Source organism: Thermobia domestica, chromosome 1 (assembly GCF_964235325.1).
Source record: "Thermobia domestica chromosome 1, izTheDome1.hap1.1, whole genome shotgun sequence".
NCBI lineage: Eukaryota > Metazoa > Arthropoda > Insecta > Zygentoma > Lepismatidae > Thermobia > Thermobia domestica.
Window position 1 is genome coordinate 67,729,118 of NC_137454.1, and position 20,961 is coordinate 67,750,078.

At 35.5% G+C, this 20,961-nt stretch overlaps 1 pseudogene; it reads right to left on the minus strand.

Annotated features, from left to right (window-relative positions):
* Positions 1-20,032: 20,032 nt before the first annotated feature.
* Positions 20,033-20,446, minus strand: LOC145685136 (protein CFDP2 pseudogene; annotated as a pseudogene).
* Between the last annotated feature and the right edge of the window lie 515 nt (positions 20,447-20,961).

Consider the following 20,961-nt stretch of genomic DNA (forward strand, 5'->3'; position numbering starts at 1 on the left):
TAGGCAGTTTCCTCTTAGACTTGCTTACGCTATTACGATCAACAAGAGTCAGGGTCAAACAATTGATTTTGTTGGAGTTGACTTGCGCAGTGACGTATTCGCTCACGGCCAACTGTACGTCGCACTTGGACGTGTCCGATCAAGGGATTCAGTTGTGTTACTGGTTCAATCTGAAAGAATAATTGAAGGAACCGCTTTTGTAAAGAATGTTGTATACCCACAACTTCTACGATAGTTCCTTTTAGTGAGTGATAGCTATGGAATTACCCAGGAAACAACACCATTGGACTTTCATTTCGGAGTATGATACATGTCTGCTGCAAAAATCCCTTTTCACTTGTACTTGATAGTAACATAAGAGTCTACGCAAAAAGAAATCCCTTTAAGCTTCTTTATGGAGAATGCTTGGTGCCTGTCCAAATACAAATCATATTCAACTTCATTTTCAAACTATGATACGAACCTTCCCAGACACAAATACCACTTACGTTCCAGTTTTTTTAGTATACGAAAGACATGACGAAGCAAAAGCTTTCATTCAAAGGAGTATGCGTGTAGCAGGATACCACAGGGTGGTGTGGAAATACTACAAAGTTACAAGAAAAAGAATCGACCTTTGTCTTACAAATATGCAAGAGTTATGGTCGAACAAAAATCCTAGATTTCTTTTTTTAAAATTATAAATAAGAAAAAAAAACCCTCTGAAAATGAGAATCCAACATCATCATTCATTATATAATAAGTCGATAAATTGTGGTTGACAAAACAATTGCTATAGAAAAATAAACTGAGAGTTATTAAGCAGAGTAATAAGGAGCAAAAAATGATAAATATGAGATCTGGGGATGTTGGGCCGATTTAAGGAAACATTAAGAATAAATGCACGAACATATGACATGCGAGGCCGTAGGCCGAGCAAATACGGGGGTCTGGGGGCGAAGCCCCCAGCTGGCCAAAGGCTAGTATATATATATATATGGTAAAAAGAAACAGTTGATAGAATTGAATTTCATTAAGTACTTGCTTTGTAGCATAAATTGTTTTCCATTGTCAGAACAGAAAATAATAATAAAACAAAATAACGGAAACGTCACGTAAACGGGAAATGTATCTGGACTGAAATTAAGACAACACGAGTCATCTTCCGGCTGACGGGCAAAACAAATAAATTCTATCGGATCCATAGATTGAAGACAGAAAAGGAGGAACGAAAAACTATAAAATTGAAATACGAATTCGGAATGATCAAGCAAAAATAAAATAATTCAGAGGCGATAGATATACCACATATGGCACGTGGAAACACGAGAAAAAAAGAGTCCATAGTTTTAATAGTGTATCTTCTTTCTATAGTTTAATTTATAAGATTGAGCTGTAGTTTTTTTTTTTTTTTTTTTTTCCACAATGACTTGTGTTGAGTAACCCAAGGACTATATTTTACTGGCGCTTGTCAGAATGCGTGCGGTCTCCGAAGCAACAGCCCGCGGGAGTCACCTGTCGTTTTAATTCGGTCGCAAGGTGTATTATATACATGTATATATATATACACTCCACCTCGTCCTCTTCGTACTACAAAGGCTATGGGAAGTATTTGTTTCCCTAATTGGTTGTGTTCAGCGAAGCGAAAGGACGACACAACACGCATAACGGAGGCACTGCGCACGCTTCTGCTGCTTGTTATTGCAACAGAGAAATAGAAAGAAACAATGGGCCGGGGTGGAGGGGGGAGTAATGATAGGAGGGTATCTGGTGGAGAAAACAGTGTTATCATTTCCTTTTGTTTCGTTCTCCCTCTTAACTTAGCCACTGAACTAAATGGGCAGTTATACACAACCTACACAGTTTCTCTGAGGCTTTCTCGGTCGTGCTTCACCGGTAGAGCACAACAAACGTGTACCCAATAGAAATCCACTGCACGCGCTTCTTTCCTTCTTCCTTCCCCCTTTTTAATTTTTTTTTTAAAGCTGGCCCGTATTTACGTAAGTGCTATTCTGTACTCTAGCACAGGGCGACAGAATTTAGGGGGCGGCAAAATTTTGGATTTTTTTTTAAGATTCATAATTTTTGCAAATATCTCGGGAAGAGTTTTTTTTTTTATTCGAGTAACCTAAAACATCAGAGAACGCATACAGGAAAAGGAATTTCTTTGCAAATACTTTGTGAAGAGTTTTTTATTATGATTATTATTATTCGAGAAACCAAAAAACATGATAAAACGCATACAGGAGAAAAAAAAGTTTCTTTGCAAATATATTTTGTGAGGGTTTATTATTATTATTATTATTATTATTATTATTATTATTATTATTATTATTATTATTATTATTATTATTATTATTATTATTATTATTATTATTAAAGGAATCTAACAACATACAAAAACGCATACAGGACGAAAACTTTTTTTAAAAATATTTTTGGGAAGTTTGTTTATTATTCAAGTAACGTAAAAAATGAGAAAAGAAAATACACAGAGGGGATTTACAAATACTTTGGGAAGAGTTTATCTTATTCGTTCGAGTAGCTTTAAAAAAATGTGAAAGAATCCACACTCATTACGTAAACAAATATATTTTTTTTTTACATATAAAGTTTTATGAAATGCTTTTTACTAAACTCACTATAATCTTTAACTATGTGATAAGTTCAAAATAAACAATGTCAAAAACACACCTAGTTCTTTTAAATTCCATTTTTACTCTTACAATGATAAGAGTAGATATTTAAGAAATTCATTCATAATTCAAGTGAAATTATGACCCTATCGGTTGATTACGAATTAGTAGAATGCATTTTATCCGGACAGTAAATTAAAACCTACATGAATATATTACATGCCAGGGTTGAGAGAATGTGTCCCCAATGGATGAGTGGTTAAGCTCGTTGCCTTTTAATCAAGGGATCCCGGATTCGATTCCCGATGGCGACACAAGGAGTTCGGATCCCAAGTTAACCTGTAGGTCCCGTTCTTAGTACATCATCATCATACCATGAAAGACAATGGCAAACTACCATGGGTTCACTTTGACCAGTGACTTTCAGGTCAAACACCTACCTTCGGACAGAACAACGCATCCAATCATTATTGTCAGAGTTAGAGAATTCGGCCATTTAAAATTACGTTGTAACTTTTGTTACTTGTAATACCTAAACTGCTATTTAACAAGAGCTAGTATGTTTGCAAAACCACGGCTTCTTTCCTTGTTTGAGACATAAGTTTGTGCAAATTATTTAGAGCACAGGCGCACACAATATATAAATACGGGCCTGCTTTAGAGCCGAGATGACTTATTTTAGAAGGCGTCTATCTACCAGCTGACCGACTCAGGTTCGATCTCCTCGTACTACTCTCGGCCCAACGATGCTCAGGAAGTTCACCTCAGCCTTTGCAAAATGGGTACCTAATAATGCATTCCAAAATACGAGGCAAAATAATGCAAATACGAGGCAAAAAAGGGGGGTTTCACGTCTCGTCTCGATTCTCGAAAGCCTATCATATCTCGTTTTGTAAATGTGTGCCTTATTTTTGCAACAAAAAATCCAATATATTTCAAGCAAAAATTTTCTTGTAGGCCTTATATCTGAAAAACAACATATAGTGTAGCCAAACCGAAACTATCAATCAATTCAGTGTGATGTGACTATGATAGGTGTATCATGAGTTTACTATAAACTTTATATATATATATATATATATATATATATATATATATATATATATATATATATATATATATATATATATATATATATATATATATATATATATATATATATATATATATATATATATATATATATATATATATAAACAATAGCTTAAATTATTTTCGTCACTGATAAAAACTGAAGGACACTAAGTACCCCTTGTCCTGGGCTAGATCCGCCACTGGAATTGGAGTAAGTCCATGAATGGAGACAAAAATTTACAAACTTGTTTCCTTCAATCGTTCCAGGTTTGTTATTTTCAGTTAATTTCAACCATAACCAAAGGCGAATATAGGATAGGTCATTTACGACCTTGATAGATACGGTCCGATAGGTCACCTATAGCGAGAATGCTCTTTCTTCTTTGAAGAATAAACTCCATAGTAGCCGCGAGTGATTAGCACGCGTGCTTTCTATGTGTATATAGGTTTTAGTTCAATCTCCGGTGGAAAGAACAGTAATTGCAACCATTATCCTCAATTTTTGAAACTTTATTTGAGGTTTTAAACAAAGAAGACGGATCTAGAAATGCACAAACAGAGTAAATTAAAAACGTACAAGCTTCGGAACATCTGAGGATATAATAAACCAGATCACTCCGCAGAAGATATACCCAATTGTATTATCACTGTCCTAAAGTCAAGCCAGAAATAGTTATCATGGTGATAAATGTCTTCCCAGGCCTATTAATACAGGATATTATTGGTCAAAAACAAGTATTTTGTGGCCACGAAGCATGACGATAATGGAGCCACAATGCGTTTTGAGGAAAAAAAGAAAAAAAGTATGAAATAAAAACCTAAAAATATGTAATATGTAATAAGGACAAAGAAACATAATGAATGGTCAATATGACAAACGGTGCTGTTTCTTTGCCTTTTCTGTTACGGGAAGAGGAAACGTTATGTGTATGTGTAACGTATATATTAAATAAAGCCATGCAGGGACCAGTCACCCTAAAGAACACGCAGTAAGTCACCAAATATAATGGGGCCATCTGGACCTATACGTAGACAGTTTTACTACTTTTAATTTTATTAACAGCTTCGTTTCGAAGAGAAATTAACAACCTATACTGCTTGCTGGTTCAGTGACGCGAACTCTATATTTTTTCTTTCTTTCTTTTCTAAATCACCAATTGGTCACAGGCAAAACCCATGCACACGTCCCCTCCGTTATTACAGGATCTATGGCTTCCGATAACTTGGTACTTTGAAAAATGGCCTTTTCATGCTACTTAATACAGCTGTTATGTTCTTAGATCTAAAGGTTTTGAGGTTATTATTTTTTTTTTCTGTCAGCGAAAAAGAAAAAAGATGTATTTCGTTTGTGTTTTAAAGAATAAAGAAATAAAACACATAAATGTACAAGTGTACATGTACTTATGAAAATAATCGAAAAATAAAGCATAAAGGTTTTAATCGTTTGAGAACTGGTCGAACAGATTAACGTATCTTCCAATTCAATATCCGATGCAATAGACATTTGGAAGGGGAGAGATGGAGTACTTAAGGTTTTATGACAAATGAACTTAAAAAAAAAAAATACAAACTAAGTTCTTTATTATTCTGACCGTTGGCTAGCAGTTTTCTTAATAATTGACAGAGTAGAATACAATCCCAGATTTTTTAAAAATGGAATTTCCCCCCATCTTCCTGTTTAGACAGGGCAGGATGAAATTCGAAATGCTAATATTAAACGGCAAACATTTCAGTCTGGGTGTCTCGCTATTCCTAATAATAAACAATCACACTAATAAATGTCGCTATCTACGCTATCGCTTGTCTGGCTGACGCTAATAGATATCGTTATTTGCGCTATCGCTTGCCTGGCTGATGCAAATAGATGTCGTTACTTTTGCACTATTACTTACCTGGCTGATTCTAATAGATTTTGTTACCTGTGCTATCGCTTGCCTGGCTGACGCTAATAAATGTCCCTACCTGCTCTATAGCTTGTCTGGCTGAGCTAATAGATGTTACCTGCGCTATGACTTCCCAGGCTGATACTAATAGATGTCAATACCTGTGCTATCGCTTTCCTGGCTGATGCTAATAGATGCCGTTATGTGAGCTATCGTTTGTCTGGCTGACGCAAATAGATATCGTTATCTGTTCTATCGCTTGCCTGGCTGATGTAAATAGATGTCGTTATGTGAGCTATCGCTTGCCTGGCTGACGCAAATAAATATCGTTATATGTTCTATCGCTTGCCTGGCTGATGCAAATAGATGTCATTACCTGTGCTATCGCTTACCTGGCTGATGCTAGTAGATGTCGTTACCCTTCAACGCCAGTTGTTACATCTCAAGCGAAGTTCCTTGAGAGAATCTGAATAACAAAGTTAGATTTATTGAAATATTTTCTAAGCATCTCACGGCTGCTGGCACCAGTGTTCTTCAAGCTTCTGGAGATGCAGATACTCAGATTATGTGTACAGCAATAGAACGATCTTTCAAATAGCCACATCCAGTATCAATTATTGGGGAAGATATTGATCTGCTTGTACTTTTGGCCACATTAGCAAGTGAGGAAATAGATGCTATATTCATTAAACCTGGCAGGGGAAAGTCTTCAGTTCAAGAAAATTACAAGAAAGTCTTGGAGATATGAAGACACATTTACCATTTTTACATGCTGTCACACGTGCGTTACAACCACATCAGCTTCTTATCGCCAAGGAACGTAAAAGGCATACCATTTGCTGAAGAAACGCAAAGGCCTACAAGAAGAAGTCGGTAATTTCAACGATGATAATGCGACCCCTAAATTCGTTCGTCACTGCTGCTGGTGAATTGTTTCTTCTTACTTTGTGTGTTGCTGAAAGGTCAGTGCTTATCTTAGATCAGCTGCGTTATCAAGCATTCATGAAAGCTATTGCGAAATATCCCGTCACAAGTGAAAGTAAGTTGGAAGCTTTGCCACCTACCAGTGCAGCAGCCCATCAGCACTTATTTAGGGTTTACCATCAGGTACAACTCTGGAAGGGTAACCAGCTACCACCTACTTAATGGGGATTGCAGAAGAGTACTGAAACGTGTTTGGAACTAATCATGACAGTGAAAGCTCCAGCTCCGGACTCTCTATTTTAACTTATATATTGTAACTACAAGATGGAATCTGAACGCTTATCTAAGTACAGAAGAATAGGACTGATATGTACCTCATTGCCGGACATTGTAATGGCAGTGGTTGCACCAATTCTTATTATGGGGAAATCAATCAGGATGAAAATACGAACGGGGGCACTATTGAAACGTAACAATTGTTATTGAAAACCCAGACTGTATTTAGAAGCACTATGTACTGAAAAAGGCACTCTGTTCTTAACGAATTCTACAATTATTATTGCCTTTTATTTTGGATACATGAATACATTGTAAAAGCCTCTTTAATTGGAACTATTGTAGACTGTGCACGTTAATATCATAATATTTTATTTCCTGTAAGTGTTACTATTGATAAATAAGAGAGAATTTGGCAACTCGTAGATGATTTGCCTAAGATTAGGGGTAACTGGCCCCCGACAGAACCCTTCTACACCGGTTGTATAAATATTTGGTATTTTTTTCTATCTTTATGAACCTAATGAAACTTGGTGGCGATATTTTGTCTATTATGGTGCAGTGGTGGATCCAAGGGGGGCTATAGGGGCTATAGCCCCCCCTTGACGCTCAGATATACACTGGATAAAATGGGCTTTAATCCTGCTTTACATTGGATAAAACGGCAAAATATGGTTTAGCCTCTCCCTTGATCATATCCTGGATCCACCCCTGTTATGGTGTATGTAATGCGTAAATTTAATTGCTACTCTCAGAGCACGAGATTGTCAACTGATTAAGAGAAAGAAATTGGAAGAAGGGAAATTTTGGGGATTTTTTTTTTAAACTTTTTACTTCTCCCATGTGTGGTAGACTGGTAAGTGTCTGTAAGCGTAGTCCTATGTTATTCGAATGAACTAAATATAGCATCAATAGTGCAAATACAACGTGAGTTATAGCTGTTAAAGTGAGAACCAGTTATTACTTTTAAAAAACACGGTTTGGTGGCCATTTTGCAATATGGAGGCCAAACCCGTCACCGTATATTTAAGGACTTTTAGTATATTGATATATAACATTTCCCAAAGTATGTACAAAATTTTAGCTTGTTGCGATTTTTTTCTGGTTAATGTATAAGAAAATTAATCGGAAGAGAAATTTTGGGGATTTTTTAAAAACCTCCGATACTTTCCGCATGTGCACAAACTGGTAAGTGTGATACGTAATCTGTAAGCGCAATCACTTGTTATTCCAGTGAAATAAAAATAACATCTATAGTGCTAATACAAGATGAGTTATAGCTATTAAAGTGAGAACCAGTTATTACCTTTAAAACCAGTTTGGCGGACATTTTCCAGTGTGGCGTCGAATCCCGTCACCGAACATTTCAGGGCCTTTAGTATGTTGTTATATATGCCTACATCTTTCCCAGGATATGCACACAATTTTAGCTTGTTTTGATTCTTTTCCGGGTTAATGTATAATAAAAGTAATCGAAAGAAGGTAAATTTTGGAGTTTTTTTTACAAAGAAATCCCTCCGTTACTTCTCGCATGTGCAGTAATTGGTAAGTGTAATACATAGTCTGTAAGCGTAGTCCTTTGTTATTCAAATGAAGCAAAAATAATATATAGAGAGAAAATTTAACGTGAGTTATAGCTATTAAAATGAGAACCAGTTATTACCTTTAAAACAATGGTTTGGCGGACATTTTCCAATATGGCGGCCAAACCCGTCACCGGATATCTTAGGACTTTTAGTATGTTATTATATACACACCTTCGCAAAGCCGTGTGCAAAATTTCAGCTTATGATTTTTTCCCGCGTTAATGTATATACTAACTGGACTATAATTGATAATCACAAACTGTGTCTTGGAATCAACTTACAGTCAGTGTGTCAAGCAAAGAAACTATCTTCATTTGCAATTGTAGAAGTTTCAATTAGAGAATGTAAGGAGGAAAATTTTCAGCTGTAAAGAAAATGGTCACAATCTAGTATTAACACCACATTAACCTATAAAATTGATTTAATCTATATATAGGAATATTCTTATTTAACAGCAAATTATAATTTGCCTATAACAATTTTCATAACTGGGAAATTTTCAACTATTTTTTCATACTATGTAATGAAAAATTTACAGTAATGTTTCTGTGTCTGGAAAGTGCAGAAAAAGTGAATGCCTCTGAAAATGCATTTATTTAATAAAAAAATACTGCATACGAATACCTTATAAAGATTTTTATAATTAAACAGAAAATAAGAAGTTCTGCTGTGATTTTATTATGGCTTGATTTACCAACTATGAAACGAAGAACTTTCAAGAAGCGTGTATTAAGTCAAAAGCTGATTATTGTGTTTATATTATCAGATAATACTTTGCACAAAGTAGATAATTTCAAATATATACAATCAATGTTAACAGGTGAAGATCATATTCACGAAGAAATTAAATATTGACTGAAGGAAGGAAATTCGTGTTATTCTTCAGTTCAAATTTCTTTCGTTGTGGCTAATTCTGTCGAGGAATTTGAAACATAAAATATATATATAACGATAATCATGCCTGATGTACTGTATGGTAGAGAAACATGGTCGCTAACTCTGAGAGAAGGACGCAGACTGTTTGAGATTAAAATCCTGAGACGAATATTCGGACCCAAGAGGAATAGGAATGGAGAATGGCGAAACAACGAGGAACTGCATAATTTATATGGTTTACCAAATATTGTTAGGGTCATCAAGTCTAGAAGGCTCAGGTCCTGTAGCCAGAATAGAAGAAAGTAAGAACGCTTCAAAGTTTTAATTGGAAAACGACCATTAGGAAGACCTAGGTGCACGTGGGTGAACAACATTAAGATGGATCTAGCAGAAGTAAGAATACAAAGTAGAACTGGATGCAGTGTGCTACGGACAGAAGTCAGTGGAGAGGTTTTGTGAACGCGACACTTACCCTCCGGGTTCCGTAGGCCAAACAAATTATTATCGGTTTATCCATAACAGCAACGTTTAAAGGGTAATTTGTGAGAGATATTAACAACTGTAACATAACAATTACTCTATTACACTCCATATAGCAAAGATTCTTAAACATATAGTACTTGTATGATAAATGAAAGGGTGGAAACTTCTATTCAATAATTTATTTTAACGACTTCAAATTCTTTTCTGTTTTTGTATCTTTGAAGTACAATGTGCTGTGAAACGCATGGCATTAGACAGATCTCAGCAACACACATATCTAATGATTTCCAATTGATGTAAACGTCTTATGATCTAGTCACTTAAAATACAAGCTCAGCACGAGTCCCAGCAGATTAGTGAATTAGTTTCAGTACACGATGATGACTTCACTTGATAGATGTAATTTCAGTCTCAGAGTGACATGAAGACGATGACCAACACAAAATCTACTCACTCATTGCTACCCTAGAAAGGCAAGGTTTTATTGTACTCGGACTTTTGGTGAGGTTCTTACTAAGGATGGCCAAAAAATATGGAAACCGAAGATTTTATTTTGGAAAACTGGATTTTTTTACTTTCCGGATTTCGGAGGAAATACGGATTTCTACAACAACAAAAAATTACTCTATGAATAGTTACTCTTTAATGTAATTGGGCGAAAGATAATGCAGAACGCTACTTCTACGAATAAACATCAACGAAGAGATTTGAGACAGCTGATATGGACAACATTGTCACGTCTCGACGGATACATATTTGGTTTTATAAAGTCATTTTGGAAATTTTAAAGAATTACTTATTGTGTCAAAGATTCTTATGTGTCTGATTCTGTATAAGTCATTCCATTTAAAATTCCTAATTTCAAGGCATGGAAGATGTTACAATTTAGGCCCACCATTTCAGGAAATTTTCCGAAATTTTGTTTGGAAGCTAAGCAAAAGACTTGTCAGTTGTGTGTTGAAAACATTTAATGAAAAAAAAAAAAAAGAGGAACAATTAAGATGTTTGATTATAACGACCTTGTCCTAAGGGACAATTGATATAGAAGGTAATGAGACTTTTTTGTAAAAAAAAAAAAAAAAAGAAGAAAAAAGAAAAGAAAGAAAGAAAGAAAGAAAGAAAAAATCATTAAATCTTTAATGTGAAGAGAAAAAAGATTGATAAAATTGGGAATATAAGGGGACTCAGGCTGTCAGAAGAGAGAAAAAAAATCACGGATACAGCCTAGATGCCGAGGGTGATTGGAGTGAGCCATGTGGAAAGGAAGAAACCACGGACTTTGGATGAGAGATCTCTACCTTTACCTGTAAGTTCGATTACCTCCTCTAGTAACACTCTGCTAAAAAAAGACATTCTGAGCCATAGTAGTTGGTCTCCTGACGTAAATCTTATTGTAAATTGTATCTTAGACATTGTGCAATTAATCTCATTGTGTACATAGTGAAAATAAAAATTGTACCAAGCATCTTGAGGTAAATTAGGGTTCTTTTACTTACTTCTATAAAGATGATGTCAGAACCTACTTCTCATGCTCTAATGAGACAGCCCGGGATACGGGTTAGTGTGAATCATCTGCCATACCTAACTCTAGTTCTGTAATTTAACCATTTTTATTAATCAGTTGATTGCTTTATTTTCCTCATATGCAGACACTATAAAAGGTCTACACAGATTTCCTCATCATATGCTCTTCTACATCTTCTATCTGCTGCAACATTTTTTTTTAACACACTGTGTTTTTAAGATGCATTCCCTGTGTCACAAATAGTGTTACCAGCCGTCCGGCATTCAACCAGATAGTTCAGTTTTACTATTTGTTATCCAGTGTCCGTTTCATTAGTCAGACCGGACGCCTTTCGTTCAGTCGTTTCACTTACAAGAATTACGCATATATTTTCAGCTAATGATATGTTAATTAATTTTGCAATTAAATCGAGACTTGACAGAAATATGTTACAGTGGCCGAATTCCAAATTTAATGGATATTTTGCATTATTATATTTGCTGTTTCCCCAAGTAACAATTACGTAGAAAAGATTATCAACAGGACGAAACACGTATGAAGAAATAAGAGAAATAGGCTGCTGAACAATTCGTGTATTTCCGTATCTTAATGTCATGTATTGAGTTTTTAGATTATTTAAGAATGAAAAGAGTCAAACAGGTTCTTCACTGTGCAAAATCTATTATATGAAGAGTTCGATTTTCAAAAAAATAATTAGTGTTAGTGTTGTAGAAGAGAAATTTCTCGTCTCGTCTCGGAATCGAGACGAGAAGTACATCTTCAAATTCGAGACGAGACAAAAGTGTCTCTACTCTCGAAGCCAGCACTAGTTCACCCAAGTTTAAATCTCAAACATTGTTTAATGTTACATGATTCATAGCATAAGGACTATAAATTAAGAAAGTTATTTTACTAAGATAATGAAGATATCAACGTTTAAAGATATGCAAGTCATTACGGAATATACTTCAATAATAAATATGATTTGAATGTTGTTATATATATAACACTGTTCGTCACCTCACTCAATACAGAAGAACTCTGATAACTTCTAAATGAAATTGAAAAAAAAATCGGGAATAAATTTTGTACATAAATTTACAGAACGAGACGAGAAAAGCTCTCCCAAAACGAGATGAATCGAGAAAGAATTTTTCGAGAATCGAGAGGAGACAAGAAATAATTCTTCGAAAATCGACAGAAGACAAGGATTCTACAAAAAATTTTCGAAACGAGACGAGAAAACTTTATTTTTAATCTCGTCTCGTCTCGTGTGCAATACTAAAAATAAATTTTGTTACAAAATATTACAAACTGAGTAGATTTCCCCCCTTTTTTAGTTAAGCAAAATTGAGATATAAGACTTAAGCAATAAACTTAGTGCTTCTTATTTTACATATAGTTTCTTACTAGCTGAACCTGTGCTGTCTACTCAGTTCATCGTTCTGTTGTGACCATGAATCTGCTTCCAGTTGTGCATGTCTCCTTACTCACACAAGTAATGGATAGGAGACTCACAAAGGAAATAAATTAGCTATATATAGATGTTGGAGTGAGTTTGTAGCAAATTTGCAGAAGTAACAAGATATCAATGGAAATATTTTTAAAAATAAATCCATGTCCGTCCGAGTACGCCTCATTGCGCCTCTTGAGGCTTTGAAGTTGCCAGCATGCAATAGGTTATGCCATTCTGATTTAAGCAAAGCGCCTGCAATATCCGTCAACCCGCCATACGTAACTTCTCTACTGGTTGCCTAACACCGTAGTTTTGGCCTGCAACAATGTTAATCTTATGAGCTTAAAACGGCCACTAAAATGTTGAATAGAACAATAACGACATATTTTTTGAAAATTTGAATGAGAACTGGATACCCAAAATTTGGAATCGGCCAGTGAAAACGGCATGTTTCTAGCACTTGTGATTTTCGAAATCTCATTGTCGAAAAGATTGGGGACAAACATATAAACCTAGCATTTTAATATATAGATTCCATTCATAACATTTAAAAGTTTTAGCAGCATTACAAGAAAGAAACGTATTTATTTAATAGTCTAAGTATCACGTAGTATACAAACTTAACTGTTTTCTAGTTTTGGGCAGTAAGACTATAATATCCTTTTGTCAGCAATCTCATTTGCTAATTCAAGAAATCTTTGAAGTCCTAACTTTATTTAATTCATAGATAAAAACTCACTGTCAGAACTGGAAAATGGATGTGGCAGTTCAACGAAAACGTAAATAGCTATGAAATCCTTATTGTTGTTAACGTAATGTAGTATAATAATATAAATGGCAGAATTACCATCAAATAGTTATTATAACCTATTTTGGTACCATTAAATAGAAAAGAAAGAAACAATACCAAATACGTTAGTTGAAATTATTGCTGATGACAATATCCTTTTTTGTAGTTTAGGTAAAAGTAATTCGGATATATCCTGATAGAATAAAGAGAAGTTGAAGATGTCGATAATTTCGAGTATTTGGAAAGTATTTTGACGAGGAATCCTTACTGCACCAAAGAGATCAAGTCAAGAATTACCATAGCCAAAAACTATTCAACAAGAAAAGATCACTCTTAACTAGCAGGCTTAATGTTGAACTAATGAAGAAGTTGGTCAAGTGCTATATATGGAGCATTGGACTGTATGGTTCAGAGACTTGGAGATTACGGAAGTGAGAAAAGAAATATTTAGAGAGCTTCGAAATATGGTGTTGGACGAAGATGGAGAAGATAAAATGGACAGAGAGACCAACAAACGAAGATGTTTTAAAACGGGCAGGAGAGAAGAGGACACTTCTAGCCAGCATCCTTCATAGGAAGGCCAATTGGCTTGGACATCTTGCGAAGAAATTGTCTTCTTCATACCGCCATAGAACGAAAGATGGAAGGAAACCGAGGGAAAAAGATATTTAAAAAATAGGAGTAAATATTGGGAGTTAAAAAAGGAAGTTGAAAATCGAGAAACGTGGAAGAAATATTTCCACGCCCAAACTGAAAATTACGAAGAAGAAAAGAAAAGAAAACTCATTAGTCCCAGGACGTGCCAAAAGTCAGAATTCTTAATAATAGTGTTCACTGGGACAACCTAATACTCTTTCTTTACTTTTTATACTTGTATTTTCAATATTTGTCAATAAATGATAGGGATATTCTGAATCAACCAATTCCCTAAGGGAAAGTTGGAGGGTACCGGTACTGATTTCTTTTTAAGCAGTTATTATCAAATATGAAATGTAGGAAATTTGGATATCGAATTTCCGTTTGGCATTTTCAATTTCCTTTATTTCTTTTCTCTCTTTCTTTTCAATTGTTATTTTATCGTAATATAGGCCTACTAATATATTAAATTTTGTGTTACAGTATTTATGATTTTTCCACTGATTGTTGAATGAATTTTATGCTATTGGAAGTGTAGTACGTAGCTTATTGTACGTATATTATATTCCGTCTCTAATAAACTTCTTAATAAAAATTTTAAAAAAATAAAATAAAAAACCTACATTAAAAAGAAATACATTAAAATTCTGAGAACAGTTTCAATAGAAGCGTTTCAATTAGATACACCACTCAAAGGAGAAAAACGTACCACTTTTGTAATATACGAATGTTGTTATTTATTTTATCAGTAACCTCAAGCGTAAAGGGTCATAAAAATGTGATTGAACAATAAACAGGAATATCATTATGAAACCCGAAGTTTGTTCTTAGAGCATACCTTGTTATAGTTAAGCACACGTGGGGGAGTGGTAGGAGAGGGGGAGAGATGTTATGTGACCACGACCTCTATCCAGTCATTACCGTAACAGTCTTCTTTCCGTTGTCTTCGTCGACCTGTTACGAGCAGGTACCATAAACTTTTTTTTGGGTATTAAGTGAAAAAAAAAGAACAACATTCAATCAAGTGCATTTAGCACACATCAATATCTCAGTGGAGAAGCTCGTCTTTCAATTTTACCGGTATATACAGTAGAGTATAGAGTAAAGTGTTTCTTGTATAAATATGAAGTCTCTCTCCGCACGCAGTGTCAACTAAATGATCCGGAAGACTTTGTAGATGTCTTTTTACTCTATATGCAACGACCGACCGGTCCAACGAGTTTACCAGGGGCCATCGCCAGTTGCGGGTGGGGGTCTTCCAGGAGGTCACGAAGATTGGGTGTGTCTCAGAGAAGGGCAGAGCAGGGCGAAGCACTATATAATAATAATAATAACAGCAGCAACAACAATAAAAAAAACAGCCCAACATCCATAACAATAAACAAAAAACGTGCGGGAGTATGGGACTCAACCAGTGCGTTGGTAGTAGTAGTCTTGTGACTTCTCAGGTGTAGTAACGGCAGTTCTCTCAAAATTAATTATGTTTATGTTTCTTTACGACCAATTAATGGTAATTCTAGTTTTCTTTATTATTATTATTATTATTATTATTATTATTATTATTATTATTATTATTATTATTATTATTATTATTATTATTATTAGCATATACACTAACTTCACTAAATATTTACATATAGAGATAAATAAAGATTTCATTTGTGTGTTTGTTGTTTTGTTGATCTCTTTTTCTGTTGAATATGGGCAATAAATTCTTTCTTACAACTAATTTATCTTTTATCACGTGTTTATTGGCAAATTTAAACGTCAGACAATCAGAGATAAGAATTCGCTTTAGACATTTAATAGCCATTCCTTATTTCCTCGTTCTACAAACAGATGAAAATATGTGGTCCGGGGACTTACGCCTCCACAGTGGCCAAGTCATGTCACGTTTTCACCTCTTAATCACATTTTTGTTTTTTTGCTCTTCTTTTTTCTTTTTCTTCAGATAGTTTCTTTATCACAATATGCAAATATCGGCATAGTACTCTAGTATTTATTTATTCATTTGTCATCAATACAACAGGCATAAGCCCAATTATAGTGTTGATGTATTACACAAAATAAATGTACAATAGTTTTCTTAAACATGTAATTCATATTACTAGTACAGACATCAATTTCTTTGTATTCGATTCATATTTTGTTATAAGAAGAGCATATTCTCCAGAATGGTGACTTCAATAATACGTTGGTCCTTGCTTTTTTGCAATAGAACAGGCCAGAGTTATCAGCACGAGTTTTACGTGTCGGGACATGAGAATTTAGTATCGAGATCAAATCCGTACAATTAAACTCGTTTTGTGCTATTTTATGGAGAAAATCAGATATGTCACATTTCGCCTTTCTTCAAGTGTAGAGATACAGAAGTTGTCTATTAATGTTAGATAGTTTTCGTAAAAGATGGATAGATTCTAGTTCTCTTGTATGCCAAGTATTTGATAAATTTAGATTGGACTTCGTCCAGTTGGTGTCGGTTGATGGGTTCCAGATTATAGAAGCATATTCCAGTTTTGATCGGGCATAGGAATAATACATTTCTGTTAGTGTACTATTGTTAAACTCCTTTCCAGTTCTAATTATGGACCCTAACATGTTGATAAATTCATTAACTATGGTCACTATATGGTTATTAAAGTCAGTTTCGTATCAGATCTAACTCCAAGATCTTTGACTGAATTCAATCTATTTAGTAAGATCTGATTGAAAAATTAAACTATATTTCATTTTTGTTTCTAGTGAACGATAAAATGTTACATTTATTTATATTTACCCTACGTTTGTTGAGAGAACACCAGTTAGCAACATTTTCCATATTGTATTGTAAATTCTGACAATCATGGATGGTCTTTATCCTACTGTATATTTTAAGGTCATCCGCAAAAAGCAATTTGTCACTTAATAATATACGAGTACGCATAAAAATAAATCACTGAACTATGTAAAGTTATTACATGACAATACTTTGGATTTACTAGCAATAACATTATTTCTTTTTTTTAAAAAAAAGGGAAAAACCCTTGTAATTTAGACCTAATGAACAAAAATAATATTACGCTGTTTACGATGGTATAAAATCCAATACAATATTTGTATAGTGACAAAGCACTAGAGAGGCCTTTTCTTGTTTGGCACTGATAGGAAAATAAAGTGAGAAAACAAGGGAGAAAATTAGGATTAGGATTTAAAAAAAAATATTTTTGGGCTTTCGGGATCTACGGCCATGTTAGCTTGACACGTATGAGTGATGATGTCCCTCGACGATCACACTATCTGAGGAAAGGGAAGGAAGAAAGCGGCCTGGGACCTGTATGTTAAGGTACCATCCCGCATTTGCCTGGTGTGAATGAGGAAAATTCAGTGAAATCACTTAGAATGGCTGGTCTGAAGAAGCTTTTACACTTTTTTGATCGAGTATCTCCACCTGCAATCGAACTCGAAACCGGTTGCAACAAAGAAAAAGAAAATAGGAAACAAAATCTTTCATGCAACTCTATTCATTATGACTCTGGAACTCACTAAAGAAATAATAAACACTTCTGATCAGAGTATATACACTTGTTTATTGAAAACAATTACTGTGCAACGGTTTCGATAACTTAACGTTGTCGAAACCGTCGAAGCCGTTACACTGTAATTTAGTTTTTAATAAACAAGTGTATATACTCTGGTCAGAAGTGTTTATAAAATCTTTCAGTTTAAGGTCCAACGATTATGTCCTTTAGGCTAAGAGAGACGTATGATTAAGGCAAGTGAATGATAATGGAAAAATTGGTAGAATGAGAATGTGTAAGGAACCGGGAGTACTCTGAGAAAACTCACGGACACGATGTTGTCTACCACAAACTTACTTGTCCGGGGATTGAACTAGGAACCTCATGAGAAAGATAAAAGAATGAAATAAAAATAAGTTGGTTAGCTTGGATTTTACTGTTTCTTTCAGTACCGAGGCTATATGAGACGTGGACCTATCTACCTACGACTACGTGGACCTACAGCTTTCACTGGTAATCCCTCGCCAAAGCTGAGTATGGTTGCTACTGTATAGTCTAATCACGAGGAAGCTGGAAACAAACAGAAGCAAACAAACTCTGTATACTATGTGATCAAATGTATCTGGACACTCAATTGAAATACGGTCGAAGATTGCTGTTATCGGTGGACCATCTCATGTAATGGTTTGTAATACGGGGTTGTCCCACCTTTTGCCTTTATGATATCCTCCATTTTTTCGCTCATACTATCGACCTGGTAGCGAAAGGTTACCTCGCGAATGACTGTCCATTCTTCGGACAGAGCTGTAATGAAGGTAGATGCCAATATACAGTAGGGCTTTGTGGTCTGCTGAAAATTTGGGTTTTCAAAACATCCCATAAATGTTCAATCGGGTTTAAATGAGAACAATTGGCAAGCTACTTCATTATCGTTACGATATTGTCGTTAGTAGCGTTTACGAGGCTAGACTTGGGGCTGTCTCATCTCGAAAAGATATATTGAAAGAGCTTTCTCGTCTCGAAAAGTAGATCTATTTCTTTCTATTAGAAGATCTCTATCTCGTCTCATATATCATCACGAAAATTCTGTCTCGTCTAGTTTCATGGATAAATCTAGTTGTCGTGCAACCACTTCCGAGAGGCTACGCAGTATGAACGGATGCTAAGTTTTGTTGGTACTCACAATATTCATTCCCAAACTGGTAGTCTATGATTTGGTAGCAAATTAGTAGTTAGAATGTCCTAATCCTCTGCCATGATATTACCAAGTAGAAATAAAAGAAGCCAAAGTCCTCTTCACACGAAACATGATAATGTTCCATCTTCAAATTTTACTGTAGGCACCACATAGGCTGTTTACCAAACATTCTTGAAACCCACATTTTTCCATTGGAATATCACATAGTATAGTACAATGATTCATCACTCAAGATAAAGTATTTTCTCTGCTCCGTCGATTAGTATCGTCGCTTAATACACCACACAATCAATTTTCCTTCTCGCCACGGGGAATAACCATATTGAAAAGATTAGGTCCTGATGCATTGTGATTTCTCGTTGATGATAACGACGGGGTTTAACACTCGATGATCTCTATATATCCAAATGTAAGGTCGACTGGGTCGATTTTGGGTTCTGCATGTGCCGTCATGTTTCCGTTTGTTTTCAGATAGCCTAATCCCTTTCAGCGCCGGAGATCAGGGTTCAATTCCAAGTGAGATCTCATGTGGTTCGGATCCCACGTCAAGCTGTAGATCCAAGTCTCATGTACCCTAGCTGCTGAAAGGTATGTTTAACTTCAAATCAGTCAACTAATCCACGTTTTTACTTCATTATCACATCAGAAACGGTAAACCTGCGTATATAGATCTCCTACACAGACCTGTAACATTTATGACACCAAATTACGGTACAACCTGTAACATTTACGTCATCTTCATCCGTTGGAAATTTGTAAGATCACTGTTTTCTAACCTTTCTATTTGCTGTTCCTGTATTGTCTTTGACTATATTTTCCTCAATTTCTTTGCACAAGTTGTTTATCCAGTTTTCTCTGGCCTTCTTTACCTCTCTGTTGATGTGATTGCTGCACCTTCTGTATTTCTCATCTTTGTTTGTTATCTTGAACTGTCTTCTTTGCTCCATCATTTCCAATATTTCTGCTGTTATCCAGGGTGTTTGTATTAGGTTCTCGTTTATCCCTATGTGCTCGTCAGCAGCTTTTGTAATCCCTGCTTTCATGGCTTCCCATTTCGAGTCGATGTCATCACCTGTTAAAGCTATTTTAGACGTCTCTTTGTCTGTCGCATTTGCAAATTCCTTTTTCATGTTTTCATCTCTTCTCAGCTTGATTGTGTTCCATCTTTTGTTTGGTGCTACCACTCGCTTCCTCTTTAATCGGAGTTCGATCTTCATCAAAACCAAATTATGGTCTAAGACAACTCTGCTCCTGGGTAACTCTTACTGTTCTTCACTTGATGCCTAAAAGCTTGTCGAACCAGTATATAGTCTATTTGAAATCTTTCTTTGTCCACTGGTCTTGTCCATGTATATCTTCTTCTTAGTGGTTGCTCGGAGAGAGTGTCCGCTACAGTCAGATTATGGCTTTTGTAGAACTCAATTAATTGTATACCTCTCGCATTCCTTTCTCCTAGGCCGAAACTCACAGTTACGTTTTCTTCTTTGGCTTCGCCGACTACTGCGTTCCAGTCACCCATGATGATTAAATTGTTCTGGTCTTCAACTTTCATTAATACTTGTTCTATTTGTTCATCTGTGTAGCTTGATATAGGCATATATACTTGGATTATATTCATATTCCTCGGTTCGGTTGCTATCTTCAACATTACTATCCTTTCACTATATCTCCAGCTGCCTATAACTTTCTGTCCTATCTTCTTATTAAGACAAAATCGACTCCCGCTGTACCGTTTACAGCTCTTGAGTAAATCTTTCTGAAGTCCCCGTTCCACATGTCTCCTCCATCAGGCCACCTAACTTAGCTGATTCCCAAGATAACTATCTTCATGTTTTCCATTTCTTTCTTCAGGTTTTCCAGTTTTCCACATTGTAACAGCGATCGCACATCCCAGGTTCCTATCCTGCATTGGTTTCGTTTGATGACGACCGAGGAGGCCCTGCTGTGTTTTCCTCCACTGCCCGGGACGACCCTCTGCGAAACAGTAGTGTCGTATTCCCTAATATTACATTCTCTTATTTCTCTTTCCATGTTTTCTATATGACTGAGTGGTGGTATCCCACGTCCTTCCACCTCACAGTGAAACAGACATAGAGGACTTCCTGTCCCTGCCTGTTTTTGTCCACATCTGAGCCTTGCCGATGTCAATCATCTTCAGCCTCA